Below are 15623 nucleotides of genomic sequence, written 5' to 3' on the forward strand. Positions count from 1 at the left end.
GGCAAAACACAAGGACAAGAGGCTGAGGTGGGCAGAGGACAAGAGGCCAGGTGCGGTGGCTCAGCCTGTAATCCCAGCAAGGCCTCTCACCTTTGGGAGGCCGAGGTGGGCGGATCACCTGAGGTCAGGAGTTTGAGACCACTCTGGGCAACATGGTGAAACCCTGTGTCTACTAAAAATACAAAAATTATCTGGGCGTGGTGGCGCACACCTGTAGTCCGGCGACTCGGGAGGTTGAGGCAGGAGAATCGCTTGAACCCGGGAGGCGGAGCTTGCAGTGAGCTGAGATTGCACCACTGCACTCCACCCTGGGTGACAGAGCGGGACTCCGCCTCAAAAAAAAAAAAAAAGTTAGGCCGGGCGCGGTGGCTCAAGCCTGTAATCCCAGCACTTTGGGAGGCCAAGACGGGCGGATCACGAGGTCAGAAGATCGAGACCATCCTGGCTGACACGGTGAAACCCCGTCTCTACTAAAAAAAATAGAAAAAACTAGCCGGGCGAGGTGGCGGCGCCTGTGGTCCCAGCTACTCGGGAGGCTGAGGCAGGAGAATGGCGTGAACCCGGGAGGCATAGCTTGCAGTGAGCGGAGATCGCGCCACTCCACTCCAGCCTGGGCGACAGAGCGAGACTCCGTCTCAAAAAAAAAAAAAAAAAAAAAAAAAAAATCACCATCAAGCTCATCAGAAAGTACTGGGAAACCTTCGTCCTCACAATGGCAAAATTCTTTTTTTTTTTTCCTGGCCCGGGCACAATGGCAAATTTCTTATTCTTACTTCAAAGCTCAAATTTTATCATTGGTAGCAAATGCCGTCAGTTGCTTTCCTTAAAAGTGTATGGGTTTTGGTTTTTCTTTCACTCCCCTGACATAAAATATTTGGTATTTTTCTGCCGGGCGCGGTGGCTCAAGCCTGTAATCCCAGCACTTTGGGAGGCCGAGATGGGCGGATCACGAGGTCCGGAGATCGAGACCATCCTGGCTAACACAGTGAAACCCCATCTCTACTAAGAAATACAAAAAATAGCCGGGCGAGGTGGCAGCGCCTGTAGTCCCAGCTACTCGGGAGGCTGAGCCAGAGAATGCGGCGTGAACCGAAGACTTACTGATGAGCTGAGATCTGGCCACTGCACTCAACTAGGCGACGAAGCGGACTCGATCTCAAAAAATTTGGGTATTTTTCCACACCAGCCCAGCAGTTCTCAATTCTCAAATTGCTAACTGGGTGTCAATATAATAATACAGCTAAATTCGGACACTGCCTTCCGGTGTCGATCCACCCACAAATTACAAAGGGCTCCAGTCTAACAGACTGTCCACACTTCCAGACCCCAGGAGCCAGTCCAGAGCCACTTATATTCACGACCACTGGGCTTTCTAAATCAGGGGTTCCCCACAGCCTACTCTTCAGGTTAGATGATTTACTAGAATGTCTCTCACAGAACTCCAGAGCGATTTGTATGTGTTAGATCCAGTTTATTATAAAGGAGCAGCAAGTGGAAGAAATATTCCAGCCATCTCCATTAAAGTAGAAGTAAACCCGATTAAACTATTTTTTTTTTTTTTTTTTTTTTTTTTTTTTTTTTGAGATGGAGTCTTGCTCTCTCACCCCAGGCTGGAGTGCAGTGGCGGGGATCACCAAGCTCACTGCCAGCTCTGCCTCGGGTTATACCATTCTCCTGCTTCAGCCTCCAGAGTAGCTGGGACTACAGAGCACCCGCCATCACAAGCCCGGCTAGTTTTTTGTATTTTTAGTAGAGGCGGGGTTTCACCATGTTAGCAGGATGGTCTTGATCTCTGACCTTGTGATCCGCCAGCCTCCAGCCTCCCAAAAGTGCTGGGATTACAGGCAGCGAGCCACGGCGCTTCGACCTCCGATTAAGCTTTTATCTATTAATATTGGACAATATCCTCTAAGGCCTGAAGCAATGAAAAGAATCAGACCGATAAAAAAAAGTGTGTATCTGCTTTCCAGGATCTAGAGGAGTGTACAATTAAATAAAAAATAAGAGGTTTTTTTTTGTTTTTTGTTTTGTTTTTTGAGACGGAGTCTCGCTCTGTTGGCTGGACTGGAGTGCAGTGGCTGGATCTCAGCTCACTGCAAGCTCCGCCTCCTGGAGTTTACCATTCTCCTGCCTCAGCCTCCCAAGTAGCTGGGACTACAGGGAAACCCATGCACCTACCAGCCCGGCTAGTTTTTGTATTTTTTAGTAGAGACAGGGTTTCACCTTGTTACAGCCAGGATGGTCTTGATCCTCTGACCTCGTGATCCATCCGTCTCCAGCCCTCCCAAAGTGCTGGGGATTACAGGCTTGAGCCACGGCCTGGCCAAGAGTATTTTTTAACAAAGATTAATTTTAAAAGGGAAGGCCGGGCCTGGTGGCTTATGCCTAACACTGGGGGAGGAGGCCGGAGTGGGTCACTTGAGGCCCAGGAGTTCAGAGCAGCCTGACCCAACAGAGCCCGTCTGTCCTAAGCAAAAATTAGTCCAGGCCTGGTGGCGGGCACCTGTAATCCCAGCTACTCAAAACGAGACAGGGCATCCACTTGAACCCAGGAGGTGGAGGTTACAGTGTGAGGAAAGATCCGCCATTGCACTCAACCTGAAGTAACTTGAAAGTGAAACTGTCTCAAAGAAAGCAAAAAGAGGAAAGGGTATAATGATCCCTTGCACACGCCCGTGTATTATAATACTGCCATCCTTCCCATAAGGAAACCAAATGGGAGGATCTGGCATTTTAATACCTGCAAGACAGAGGCTATCCAACAACACTGTGATGATTCCGGGTGCTACAAGGTACGCTGTAGCCGTCCTGGGGGCTTGAGTGACTGTGGTTGATGTAGGGAGTGCTTTCTCCAGTAGGCACAGAGTCAGCTCTTGTTTTCTTTCACGAGAGGACCAGCAGTATACCTCAACCATCATGCCCTAAGGACACACCGAGGGTCCCATCTGTTTGGTTTTGCTTTGAGATGGGTCTCGATTTCGGCCTGGAGTTGGATGGGTGTGGTGGCATGATCTCAGCTCACTGCAACCTCCACCTCCCCGGTTCATGCGATTCTCCTGCCTTGACTTCCTGAGTAGCCAGGACTACAGGTATACGCCCTTCTTTGAGGCCCAGTCTAAGCTCTATCCTGGGCTGGAGTGCAGTGGCGGGATCTCAGCTCACCTCAGCTCCGCCTCCCGGGTTCACGCCATTCTCCTGCCTCAGCTAGCCTCCCGGTAGCTGGGGCCCCACAGGCGCCCTGCGACCTAAGCCAGCTAAGTTTTCAGCCATTTTAGTAGAGGAGCCCGAGGTTTCACTGTGTTAGCCAGGATGGTCTCGATCTCCTGACCTCGTGATCAGCCCGTCTCGGCCTCCCAAAGTGATGGGATTACAGGCTTGAGCCACGGCGCCCGACCACGCCCTAGCTAATTTTTGTATTTTTAGTAGAGACAGCATTTCTTTTTTTTTTTTTTTTTTTTTTTTTTTTTTGAGGCCAGGTCTGCGGCTCTATGCGCCCAGGCTGGAGTGCGGTAGGCGCTGATCTGCGGCTCACCTGCAAGCTCCCACCCTCCCGGGCTCCGCCATTCTCCGCCTCAGCCTCGAGTAGCTGGGACTACAGAAGCCCACGCCACCACGCCCGGCTAGTTTTTGTATTTTTAGTAGAGGCGGGGTTTCACCATGTTAGCCAGGATGGTCTCGATCTCTCCTGACCTGTGATCCACCAGCCTCGGCCTCCCAAGTGCTGGGATTACAGGCTTGAGCCACCGCGCCCGGCCAGAGATAGCATTTCACCATGTCGGCCAGGCTGTTCTTGCACTCCTGACCTCAGGTGATCCGCTCATCTCAGCCTCCCAAAGTGCTGGGATTGCAAGTGAACACTGTGCCGGCTACAGTCAACATTTATTTTATCTTTTTATTTATTTACTTTCTGAGACAGAGTCTCACTCTGTTGCCCAGGCTAGAGTGCCATGGCACAATTTCAGCTCACTGCAGCCTCTTCCTACCAGGTTCAAGTGGTCCTCCCACCTTGGCCTCCCAAATGGCACAGAGTTCAGGCTGCCACCCATGCCCGGCTAATTTTTGTATTTTTACTGGAGACGGGGTTTTGCTGCATCATGTTGGCCAGGCTGGTCTCAAACTCCTGGCCTCAAGTGATCCTTCCACCTCAGCCTCTCAAAAGGCTGAAGTCATAGCCCCTGTTCCCAGCTCAGCATTTTTCCATCACAGGGTATCCGAGTGTCTGAAAATAACTCAAGAACCTTATGTTAAGCTGTTATTTATCTTTTTTTTTTTTCCGAGGCGGAATCTGCGGCTCCTGTAAGCCCAGGCTGGAGTGCAGTGGCGGATCTCAGCTCACTGCAAGCTCATGCCTCAGGTTTTACGCCATTCTCCTGCCTCAGCCTCCCAAGTAGCTGGGACTACAGGCCTGCCACCTCGCCCAGCTAGTTTTTGCTTTTAGTAGAGGCGGGGTTTCACTGTGTTATGGGATGGTCGATCTCCTGACCTGTGTCCAGCCCGTCTCGGCCTCTAAAGAGATGCTGGGATTACAGGCTTGAGCCACCGTGCCGGCCCTAAGCTATCTTTTAGTTTCCACGGGGAACCAAAACATATGTGACTCTGACGAAGCTTACCTGGGAGACTATTGTTTTTTGTTATTTGTTGTTTTTTGAGGCCAGTCTAAGCTCCTATGCATGTAGGCTGGAGTGCAGTGGGCGCAATCTTGGCTCACTGCAAGCTCCTCACTCCCGAGGTTCACGCCATTCTCCTGCCTCAGCCTCCTGAGTAGCTGGGACAGCAGGTGCTGCCACTACATTTTTTTGTATTTTTTTTTTAGTAGAGACGGGTTTCACCGTGTTAGCCAGGATGGTCTCCATCTCCTGACCTCGTGATCCGCCCACCTCGGCCTCCCAAAGTGCTGGGATTACAGGTGTGAGCCACCGCGCCTGGACCTTTTTTTTCCTTTGGACACAGACTCTCGCTCTGTTGCCCAGGCTGAGTGCAGTGGCACAATAACGGCTCACTGCAGCCTTGACCTCCTGGGCTCGAGTGATCCTCCCACCTAAGCCTCCTGAGTAGCTGGGACTACAGGCGTGCACCACCACACCTGGCTAACTTTTTAGTTTTTGTGGAGATGAGGTCTTGCTATGTTGTCCAGGCTGGTCTCAAACTCCTAGACTCAAGCAATCCTCTTGCCTTGGCCTTCCAAAGTGCTGGGCTCCAAAGTACATGCTCCAAAGTGCTGGGCATGAGCCACCATGCCCAGCCAACCCAGGTTCTCTACTTTAAAATTATCATCTTTCAGCCAGGTGCAGTGGCTCATGCCTATAATCCCAGCACTTTGGGAGGCCAAGGTGGGCAGATCATGAGGTCAGGGGTTGGAGACCAGCCTGACCAACATGGTGAAACCCCATTTCTACTAAAAATACAAAAATTAGCTGGGTGTGGTAGCGTGTGCCTGTAACCCCACTAGTTGAGAGGCTGAGGCAGGAGAATCACTTGAATCCGGGAGGCGGAGGTTGCAGTGAGACAAGATGATGCCATTGCACTCCAGCCTGGGTGACAGAGTGAGGCTCCATCTCAAAAAAAAAAATTATCATCTTTCCCTTTGTAGTTAATAAATATGGCTGGATGCGATGGCTCATGTCTGTAATCCCAGCACTTTGGGAGGCCAAGGCGGGTGGATTACCTGAGATCAGGAGTTTGAGACCAGTCTGACCAACATGGTAAAACCCCGTCTCTACTAAAAATACAAAAATTAGCTGGGCATGGTGGTGCGTGCACCTGTAATCCCAGCTAGTTGGGAGGCTGAGGCAGGAGAATCGCTTGAGGCAGGAGAACAGCTTGAGGCAGAGGTTGCAGTGAGCTGAGATCTGCCACTGCACTCCAGCCTGGGTGACAAAGTGAGACTTCATCTCAAAAACAAAACAAAACAACAACAAAACAAAAACAGGCTGGGTGCAGTGGCTCACGTCTGCCAGGAGGCAGAGGTTGCAGTGAGCCGAGACTGCGCCATTGCACTCCAACCTGGGCAACAGAGCGAGACTCTCTCAAAAAAAACAAAACCAAAAAAGCCCCCAAAACAAAAATAATAAATATTTTAGAACGAAGAATAGCCCTCCTCCTGACAGCCCTGCCCAAGATATTCACATCCTAACCCCTGGGATCTGTGAACGTTGGTTCCAAGCAAAGAGGAATTACAGCAGCAGATGGAATGAAGGTCGCTGGTCGGCCGACTCGGAGACAGGAGGCGCCCTGGGCCAGCTGGTGGCCCCATGCCATCACAAGGAGCCTTGACAGCAGATGAGGGAGGCCGAAGAGTCAGTGTCGGGATGAGCAGGGTGAGGACTCAACTGACTTTGGCTGGCTTTCAGGTGTGGGATAGGCCACGAGACAAGGGGCTCAAGTGCTTCCAGAAACTGGAAGGGCAGGAACAGCTTCTCCCCTGGAGCTCCAAAAACCATTGGCCCTGCAGACACCCTGATTTTGACCAAGTGAGGCTGGGCAGGACTTCTGACCTACAGAACAGTTAGAGAATACATTTGTATTTTTCTATATTTATTTTTTTTGAGACGGAGTCTCGCTCTGTCACCCAGGTTGGAGTGCAGGGGCGCCATGTCGGCTCCCTGCAAGCTCCGCTTCCTGGGTTCATGCCATTCTCCCGCCTCAGCCTCCCAAGTAGCTGGGACTACAGGTGCCCGCCACCACGCCTGCGTAATTTTGTTTTTGTACTTTCAGTAGAGACGGGGTTTCACCGTGTTAGCCAGGATGGTCTCAATCTCCTGACCTTGTGATCTACCTGCCTTGGCCTCCCAAAGTGCTGGGATTATAGGCGTGAGTCACCACCCTCGGACACACTTGCATTTTTAAAAAATAGACATGGGTTGTGGCCATGTTGGTCTTGAACTCCTGGCCTCAAGCAATCCTCCTGCCTTGGCCTCCCCAAAGTGCTAGAAGTACAGGCGTGACCCTCCGCACTCAGCCTAAATTTGCATTTTTAAGTGACTAAGTTTGAGATAATTTGTTATGGCAGCAGTAGAAAGCTAAGTGATCTTGGAGGTGTTTTTTGTTGTTGTTGTTGTTGTTTTTTTTTTAGGTGGAGTTTCTCTCTTGTTGCCCAGGTTGTCTCTTGGAGTCCCAGAGTGAAGGAGGCAGAACAGGCCCCAGGGCTCAACCCACGCAACACACAGGCATGAGGTGGCCGCCCTCCCATCCCCAGGGCCCCCTCAGCACTCCTCTTAGACTTTATTGATGTTTATTCCCAAAATGTGAGGATAGGCAAACTCAGATAAATGGCACACACAGACCGCGTGAACCCTCTCATATTTACCAGATAATAAAATAGTAGCACTGACAAAGGCTCAATAATTTTTTAATTCTTCCCCAGAGGCAGGCTCACTCTGTTGCCCAGGCTAGTCTTGAACTCCTGGCCACAGGTGATCCTCCCGCCTTGGCCTCCCAAAGTGTTGAGATAAAAGGCATGAGCCACTGCGCTCGGCCAATCTAATTGTTAAGAATACCTTTTCCTCACTGATTTGAGCACGGTCCACTTTACTGGGAACACAATGAAAGTGCAACTCTAATTACAGCCCCTCCGAAGTGCAGTGGCTTGGGAACCTCCCATTCCGGGAGGCGGCCTGCAGAGCCCTCCTCCTAAAGTGTGAGCACAGGGTCAGGGCTCCATCCCAAACAAGCACCTGCTTCCTATTTTCTAACTAATTTCGGTCCCCGAGAGGGAATCCAGGATCCTGTAGACAGGCAGCGGGTGACAGCAAGCACAAGGGTGCTGGATGACCCTGGAGAGGTCAGGAGAGCCAGCCCTGCGGTGCAGGGGAAGAAATCCAGCACAGAGGCCAATAGAGCCAGCTCCAGTCTCTGCCAATAAAACGTATAAACGAGCCCTGGGGGCTAGACGAGCGCTGGCTGCGGGATCCGGCTGGGATCGGGGTGTCGGCTGCGGGACTAGGGCGGGACCGGGGTGTCAGCTATGGGATCGGGGTGCCGGCCGTGGGACAGCGGTGGGACCGGGGTGTTAACCATGGGATAGGGGTGGGTGTCGGCTGCGGGACTGGGGCGGGACCGGGGTGTCAGCTATGGGATTGGGGTGCCGGCCGTGGGACAGCGGTGGGACCGGTTGTTAGCTATGGCATAGGGATGCCAGCTGTTGGGCTGGGGTGGGATCGGGGTGCCGGCTGTGGGACTGCGATGGGATCGGGGTGCTGGTTGTGGGACTGGGGTGACAGCTTAAGGGGTGACCGAGCCCTCCCTCCCCGCCGCTCCCGGATGCCCCTCGCCCTCCACGCTGGGAGCGCCGTGGCTGGCCAAGCCCCCGGCATCTTCTGCGGGAGTCCGCGCACCCTACAGCGTCTTCCTCCACAGCCTCGTGTTCAGGCGTCCGCCCCGCAGGGGAGTCCCGTCCGCGTCCCTTCACCCACAGCAGCGTCCGGGCGAGGGGTGTCCGTACCTGGAGGCCTGAAGGTACCGCCCTGCCGCTCGTGCGCACTGCTCCCTGGCCCCGTCCGTCCAACGACCATCGTCCCTCGGCCCGACCGCCCGCGCGGGGCAGGCGACACCCAACCAGGGCCGCGGGGACCAGGAGGAAGCGACGGCGTTAGGAGCTGACAGCTTCGGTCCGCGCACGCGCCCCGGGCCCCGTTGTGCCTTATTTCACGGCCCCGCCTTCCTCCCCGGCAAGCGCCAAATAAGTGTCCGGCCCTCCCAGCCCCGTGCGTGCGCGGCCCCGCTGCCTGCGTCACTAGGAAGCGCGCGCCCGCGCCGCCGCCGCCGCCGCCGCCGAATCCCCAACAAGGAGCGAAGCCCGCGGCCGCCGCCGCCGCCCGCCGCCGCCGCAGCTCCCGACGCCGCCGCCCCCGCCGGGCGCCGCCGAAAGTGGGCCGGCGCGCCCCGAGCAGCGGCGCCGGCGCCTGGCCCCGCGGCAGGGCCTCTGCTTTCGCTCACGCGCCGCCAAAATGCGTCGGGGTCCCTGCGGGCGTCCGGACGACCACGGCGGGGAGGGAGGGCCGGGAGGGGCGGCCGCGCGGGCGGCGGCGTCAGGCGCCACGGCGGCGTCAGGCGGGCGGCGCGGGCGGTGGCGGGCGCGGGCGGCGGCGCTTCCTGCCTCCATCTTGGTGCCGCGGGCGGGCGCGGGCTCGGCTTCCAGCTGTCTGCTCGGTGGACCCAGCCCAGGGGGACCATGCCGCAGGCACCCGCCTGGGGACGCGACCCGGGACCGTCCCGTAGGCACCCGCCCGCAGGGGCACCACCCCACAGGGGACGCGACCGCAGGGACCACCCACGGGGCCACCCCCACAGGGACGCGACACAGGGACCACCCCACAGGGGCCACCCCACAGGGACGCGACCCGCAGGGACCACCCCACAGGGACCGCCCCCCAGGCACCCGACCCGCAGGGACGCGACCCCCAGGGGCCATCCCGTAGGCACCCGCCCCGCAGGCACCGACCCAGAGGGTCCATGCCGTAGGCACCCGACCCGCAGGGGCCACCCCACAGGCACCCGACCCGCAGGGACGCGACCCACCCTGAGGGACCACCCCACAGGGACGCGACTCCCAGGAGCCACCCCGCAGACACCCGACCCTCAGGGACGCGATCCACAGCGACCACCCCACTGGGACCCACTCTCAGGGACCCAACCCGCAGGGACCACCCCACAGGGGCCCGCATCGCTGTAGACCCACGGGTGGGATCTGGGTCTGTGTAGACCCATGGTGGTGTGGACCCTGTTGTCAGTCATGACGTGTTATGTATTTAGTTACTGTATAATTCATGCGTGACTGAGAAGTCGTGACTGACTTTTCTGTTGAACCAGAATTCTCTTTTCTTTGCTAACACTTCAAATACAACAGTTTCAATTACATCAGTGTCAAGATTACTAGTTTAAAAATATTTTCTTGGGCCAGGCCTGATGGCTCACGCCCGTAATCCCACCACTTTGGGAGGCCGAGGTGGGCGGATCACGAGGTCAGGAGTTTGAGACCAGCCTGGCCAGCAGGGTGAAACCGTGTCTCTACTAAAAATACAAAAGTTAGCCGAGCGTGGTGGCGTGCACCTGTAATCCCAGCTACTTGGGAGGCTGAGGCAGGAGAATTGCTTGAACCCAGGAGGCAGAGGTTGCAGTGAGTGGAGATCACCCCACTGCACTGGACAGAGCAAGACTGCGTCTCAAAAAATAGTAAATAAATAAAATATTTTCTCATATCTGATTTACCTCATAATTAATTTGGAAACTCGCTTCACACTAGTGAGGAACCCAAGCCTTGGGATCAAAACTGGGTGGGTCTTGGCTTCAACACAGAAGGGGCTGTAGAGAGGCCAGGTGCAGTGGCTCACAGCTGTAATCCCAGCACGATGGGAGGTCAAGGTGGAGGATCACTGGAAGTCAGGAGTTCTAGAGCAGCTGGCCAAAATGGTGAAACCCCGTCTCTACCAAAAATACAAAAATTAGCCAGGCGTGGTGGGCGCCTGTAGTCCCAGCTACTCGGGAGGCTGAGGCAGGAGAATCAGTTCAACCCGGGAGGCAGAGGTTGCAGTGAGCCAAGATTTAGCCTTTGCACTCCATCCTGGGTGACAGAGTGAGACTCCATCTCAAAAAAACAAGGAGCTGTGGAGAAAGGAGGAGGTGCTTGCCCTTGGGAAGGCAGTGGGGCGAGATGCTCTGTAGCGCTTCTGTGTCTAAATAGCATCGTATCAAGGACTTGCACTATTTTCTGTGAGGTAACTTTTGTGCATATTGCTTTGAACCTTTGGTATAGTTATCATTGGAGAGACTGGAATTCAGTGTTGTGCATGTATGTACATTGCGTAATCCTCTGCAAAGCCCTGAAGCTGTGACGAGGACCCCTGCCTGTAGTGTGGCTGTTGCCTTTTTGCAGCTTTCTGCTTAAGTGACTTCAGTTGCCCCTGCTGAGCTCACCCTTATGAAAGTAACATCTCCTCAGTGAGAGTTAAACCCCAAGAAGTCAGCACGGGAGATCAGTAGTATTTTTTTTTTTTTTTTTTTGAGACAGAGTCTCGCTCTGTCTCCCAGGCTGGAGTGCAGTGGCTTGATCTCAGCTCACTGCAAGCTCTGCATCCTGGGTTCACGCCATTCTCCTGCCTCAGCCTCCCAAGTAGCTGGGACTACAGGCGCCCGCCACCTCGCCCGGCTAGTTTTTTGTATTTTTTAGTAGAGACGGGGTTTCACCGCGTTAGCCAGGATGGTCTTGATCTCCTGACCTCGTGATCCGCCCGTCTCGGCCTCCCAAAGTGCTGGGATTACAGGCTTGAGCCACCGCGCCTGGCCTGAGATCAGTAGTATTTTAAGTGAAATTTTTATTTTTTAATTTTAATTTGTATTTATTTATTTATTTTTTTGAGACAGAGTCTCGCTCTGTTGTCCAGGCTGGAGTGCAGTGCTGCAATCTTGGCTTGCTGCAATCTCTGCCTCCAGAGTTCAAGAGATTCTCCTGCCTCAGCCTCCCAAGTAGGTGGGACTACAGGCACCTGCCACCATGCCCAGCCAATTTTTTTTTTTTGTATTTTTAGCAGAGACGGGGTTTCATCATGTTGGCCAGGTTGGTCTCGAACACCTCACCTCAGGTGGTCCCCCCGCCTTGGCCTTCCAAAGTGATGGGATTACAGGCGTGAGCCACCATGCCTGGCCAAATTTTTTAATTAAAAAAAAAATTTTTTTTTTGACACAAGGTCTCGCTCTGTCGCCCAGGCTGGAGTGTAGTGGTGCGATCTCGGCTCACTGCAGCCTCTGCCTCCCAGGTTCAAGCAGTTCTCCCACTTCAGCCTCCTGAGTAGCTGGGATTACGTGGGCATAGCACCATGCCCAGCTAAGTTTTGCATTTTTAGTAGAGATGAGATTTCACCATCTTGGCCAGGCTGGTCTAACTCCTGACCTCAGGTGATCTGCTTGCCTCGGCCTCCCAAAGTGCTAGGATTACAGGCATGAGCCACTGTGCCTGGCCTAAGTAAAATTTTAAAGTGGCTTTTTTTTTTTTTTTTTTTTTTTTGTAAGGCAGAGTCTCACTCTGTCACCCAGGCTTGAATGCAGTGGCATGATCTCGGCTCACTGTAACCTCTGCCCAGGTTCAAACGATTCTCCTGCCTCAGCCTCCCAAGTAGCTGAGATTACAGGCATCTGCCACCATGCCCAGCTAATTTTTGTATTTTTAGTAGAGACAGGGTTTCACCATATTGGTCAGGCTGGTCTTGAACTCCTGACCTCTTGATCCACCTGCCTCGGGCTCCCAAAATGCTGGGATTACAGGCGTGAGCCACTGCGCCCAGCCTAAAGTGGCTTTTTATTCATGTTTGTTTAAAGTTCTTTATTTTGAAGCCTAACTCTACAACACCAAAGTTATCGTAATGAAAAAAGTGTTATATTTTAGAAATATGAAGTAAGTCTGTCAATGTAAACGAATTCATCATTGTAACTTTTCTGGCTAAAAAGCTTCTGAAGACAGTCTTCAGAGACCCTGATGCCCTAACGGGAAATGTGCCCACCAACAGCTGGAGGGGTTCGCCTGTGAGCCCCCTTTCCCCTTAGGCGCTCTGTCCTAGATGGCCGCCATTGAAATTGAATGACAGTAAACGGCTCGTCATGTTCCAGGATGTTCTTAATTTGTGAAATGTTTTTCCTCATGTAAACAATACATTTTCCTTTCATCACTCATTTGTGATACCCTCCTGAAACAGGAAACGGGGAATATTTTCTTGTCCCTTGCACTTAGTCCTTCGTGCTTGTGTTTAGACGTGTTCTGTGAGTACTTTGAGTGGCGTTCATGTGGAACCCTAACTGGTGTTCTTTGGGCTCTGGGCGCTGCCTCTTCTTACCCCAGACTTACCACAGCCCTGCCCACCACTCATCGCCTGCCACACTCACCGCTCCCCCAGGCCGGGCTGGCTTCAGTGACGCCTGCAGGGTCTTTGCTGCTGGTGGGACCCAGCTCCCCGCGGTTTCTTTTTGCTTCCTTTTCTTTGAGAACGGGTCTTGCCTTCATGGTGTTTAACCACCATCCCCTCTGTTCAGATCACCTACATTTCTTGCTTCCTTGGATCTCTGGTCAAGGGTTACTTCAGAGACTGGCTGCCATTTGCGATTGGTGGCCCAGGATGTTGTAGCTCTTTCTTTTTTTCTTTTTTTTCTTTTTTTTTTTTTTGAGACAGAGTCTCGCTCTCTCGCCCAGGCTGTAGTGCAGTGGCGCGATCTCCACTCACTGCAAGCTCCGCCCCCCGGGTTCACGCCATTCTCCTGCCTCAGCCTCCCGAGTAGCTGGGACTACAGGCACCCGCCACTGTGCCCGGCTAATTTTTTTTTGTATTTTTAGTAGAGACGGGGTTTCACAGTGTGAGCCAGGATGGTCTCGATCTCCTGACCTTGTGATCCGCCCGTCTTGGCCTCCCAAAGTGCTGGGATTACAGGCATGAGCCACCGCGCCCGGCCTTCTTTTTTTCTTTTCTTTTTTTTTTTTTATTGAGACAGAGTCTTGCTCTGTTGCTCAGGCTGGAGTGCAGTGGCGCAATCTTGGCTCACTGCAACCTCCGCCTCCTGGATTCAAGCAATTTTCTTGCCTCAGCCTCCTGAGTAGCTGGGATTACAGGTGTGCGCCACCACACCCGGCTAATTTTTGTATTTTTAGTAGAGACGGGGTTTCACCGTGTTGGTCAGGCTGGTCTCAAACTCCTGACCTCGTGATCCACCTGCCTCGGCCTCCCAAAGTGCTGGGATTACAGGCGTGAGCCACCACGCCCAGCCGGAAGTTGTAGCTCTTTCTTTTCTCCCCTTTATCTTGCCTGTGGCCCTTTACCTTGGAGTTGTGTGGAGACCCTTGCCCGGTTAGGAAGAAGTAGAGCCCCCCCACCGGTCCAGTGCATACTCAGACAAAAGGCAGCCTGTGGAATGGAGGAAAAGAAGCTAGGTGGACTGAGGAGCTTTTGTTCTCCTGCAGACTTCCTCTCCCTAAGACGTTCAGAAAAAGGTTCACATGCTAGAAAATGTAGGTTGAGTGTGATTTAGCAAGAACCTTGAGTCCTGAAGGCACATTTTGTGATTGATTGTTCAGTTTGGGTGAGTTAGTTCTGGCATTGAAGGCATAATTGCAGAGGCCTGGCTGGGCTGTGAATGCCTCCCCTTAGTGAGTGCAGGGCCAGGTTCTCTGCAGGGGACCACTGTGTGCCAGGTTGGGGTGGACCCACTCCTGTCCTTAGACACACTTGTTTGTTACAGTCCTAGGGGCAGGTGATGTTATTTTTATATTAATGATAATTTTAAAAGTTCTGGAAATTTTTATCTTTTCTTTTCTTTTCTTTCTTTTCTTTCTTTCTTTTTTTGTGACAGCGTCTTGATCTGTTGCCCAGGCTGGAGTGCAGTGGCACAACGATGGCTCACTGCAGCCTTGACCTCCTAGACTTAAGGATCCTCCTGCCTCCAGAGTAGCTGCGACTACAGGCGTGCACACCACCATGCCTGGCTATTTTTTTATTATTTATTTAGTAGAGATGGGGTGTTGCTGTGTTGCCCAGGCTGGTCTCAAAACTCCTGAGCTCAAGCAGTCCTCCTACCTTGGCCTCCCAAAGTGCTGGGATTGCGAGTGTGAGACACCAGGCCTGGCCGTGAACATTTTTCTTTCTTTAAAAAGTTTTTATATTCTATACTTTCTAATCTATATCTAATCCTAATAAGTCATTCTGTTACAGTAGCATTACACTTTTTTTATTACGGTAAAATATACGTAACATAAAATTTACCATTTTAACTTTTTTTTTTTTTTTTTTGAGATAGAGTTTTGCTCTTGTTGCCCAGGCTGGAGTGCAGTGGCGCGATCTCGGCTCATTGCAACCTCCGCCTCCCGGGTTCAAGCAATTCTCCTGCCTCAGGTTCCCGAGTAGCTGGGACTACAGGTGCCTGCCACCATGCCTGGCTATTGTTTAGTATTTTTAGTAGAGATGGCATTTCACTGTGTTGGCCAGCATGGTCTTGAACTCCTGACCTCAGGTGATCCACCCCCCTCAACCTCCCAGAGTGCTGGGATTACAGGCATGAGCCACCTAGCCCAGCCCCATTTTAACCTTTTTTTTTTTTTTTTTTTTTTTTTTTGAGATGGAGTCTTGCTCTGTTGCCCAGGCTGGCGTATGGTGGCATGATCTCAGCTCACTGCAAGCTCCGCCTCCCGGGTTCTCACCATTCTCCTGCCTCAGCCTCCCGAATAGCTGGGACTACAGGCGCCCCTCACCATGCCTGGCTAATTTTTTTTGTATTTTTAGTAGAGACGGGGTTTTACCGTGTTAGCCAGGATGGTCTCGGTCTCCTGACCTCGTGATCCACCCACCTCGGCCTCCCAAAATGCTGGGATTACAGGCGTGAGCCATCGTGCCTGGCCCATTTTAACCATTTTTAAATGTGTGATTCAGCACCATTCAGAACCCCCACAGTGATTGTGCAGCCGTCACCACTGTGCATTTCCAGAACTTTTCATCATCCCAAACAGAAATTCTATACTTATTAAAGAGCAACTCCCTATACTCCCTCCCCCAGCCCCAGGTCACTTCTATTCTACTTTCTTTCTTTTTCGTTTTTTGAGAGAGTTCTCACTCTGTCGCCCAGGCTGGAGTGCAGTGGCGCGATCTCGGCTCACT

Source organism: Papio anubis, chromosome 16, assembly GCF_008728515.1.
Source record: "Papio anubis isolate 15944 chromosome 16, Panubis1.0, whole genome shotgun sequence".
In the NCBI taxonomy this organism is placed as follows: domain Eukaryota; kingdom Metazoa; phylum Chordata; class Mammalia; order Primates; family Cercopithecidae; genus Papio; species Papio anubis.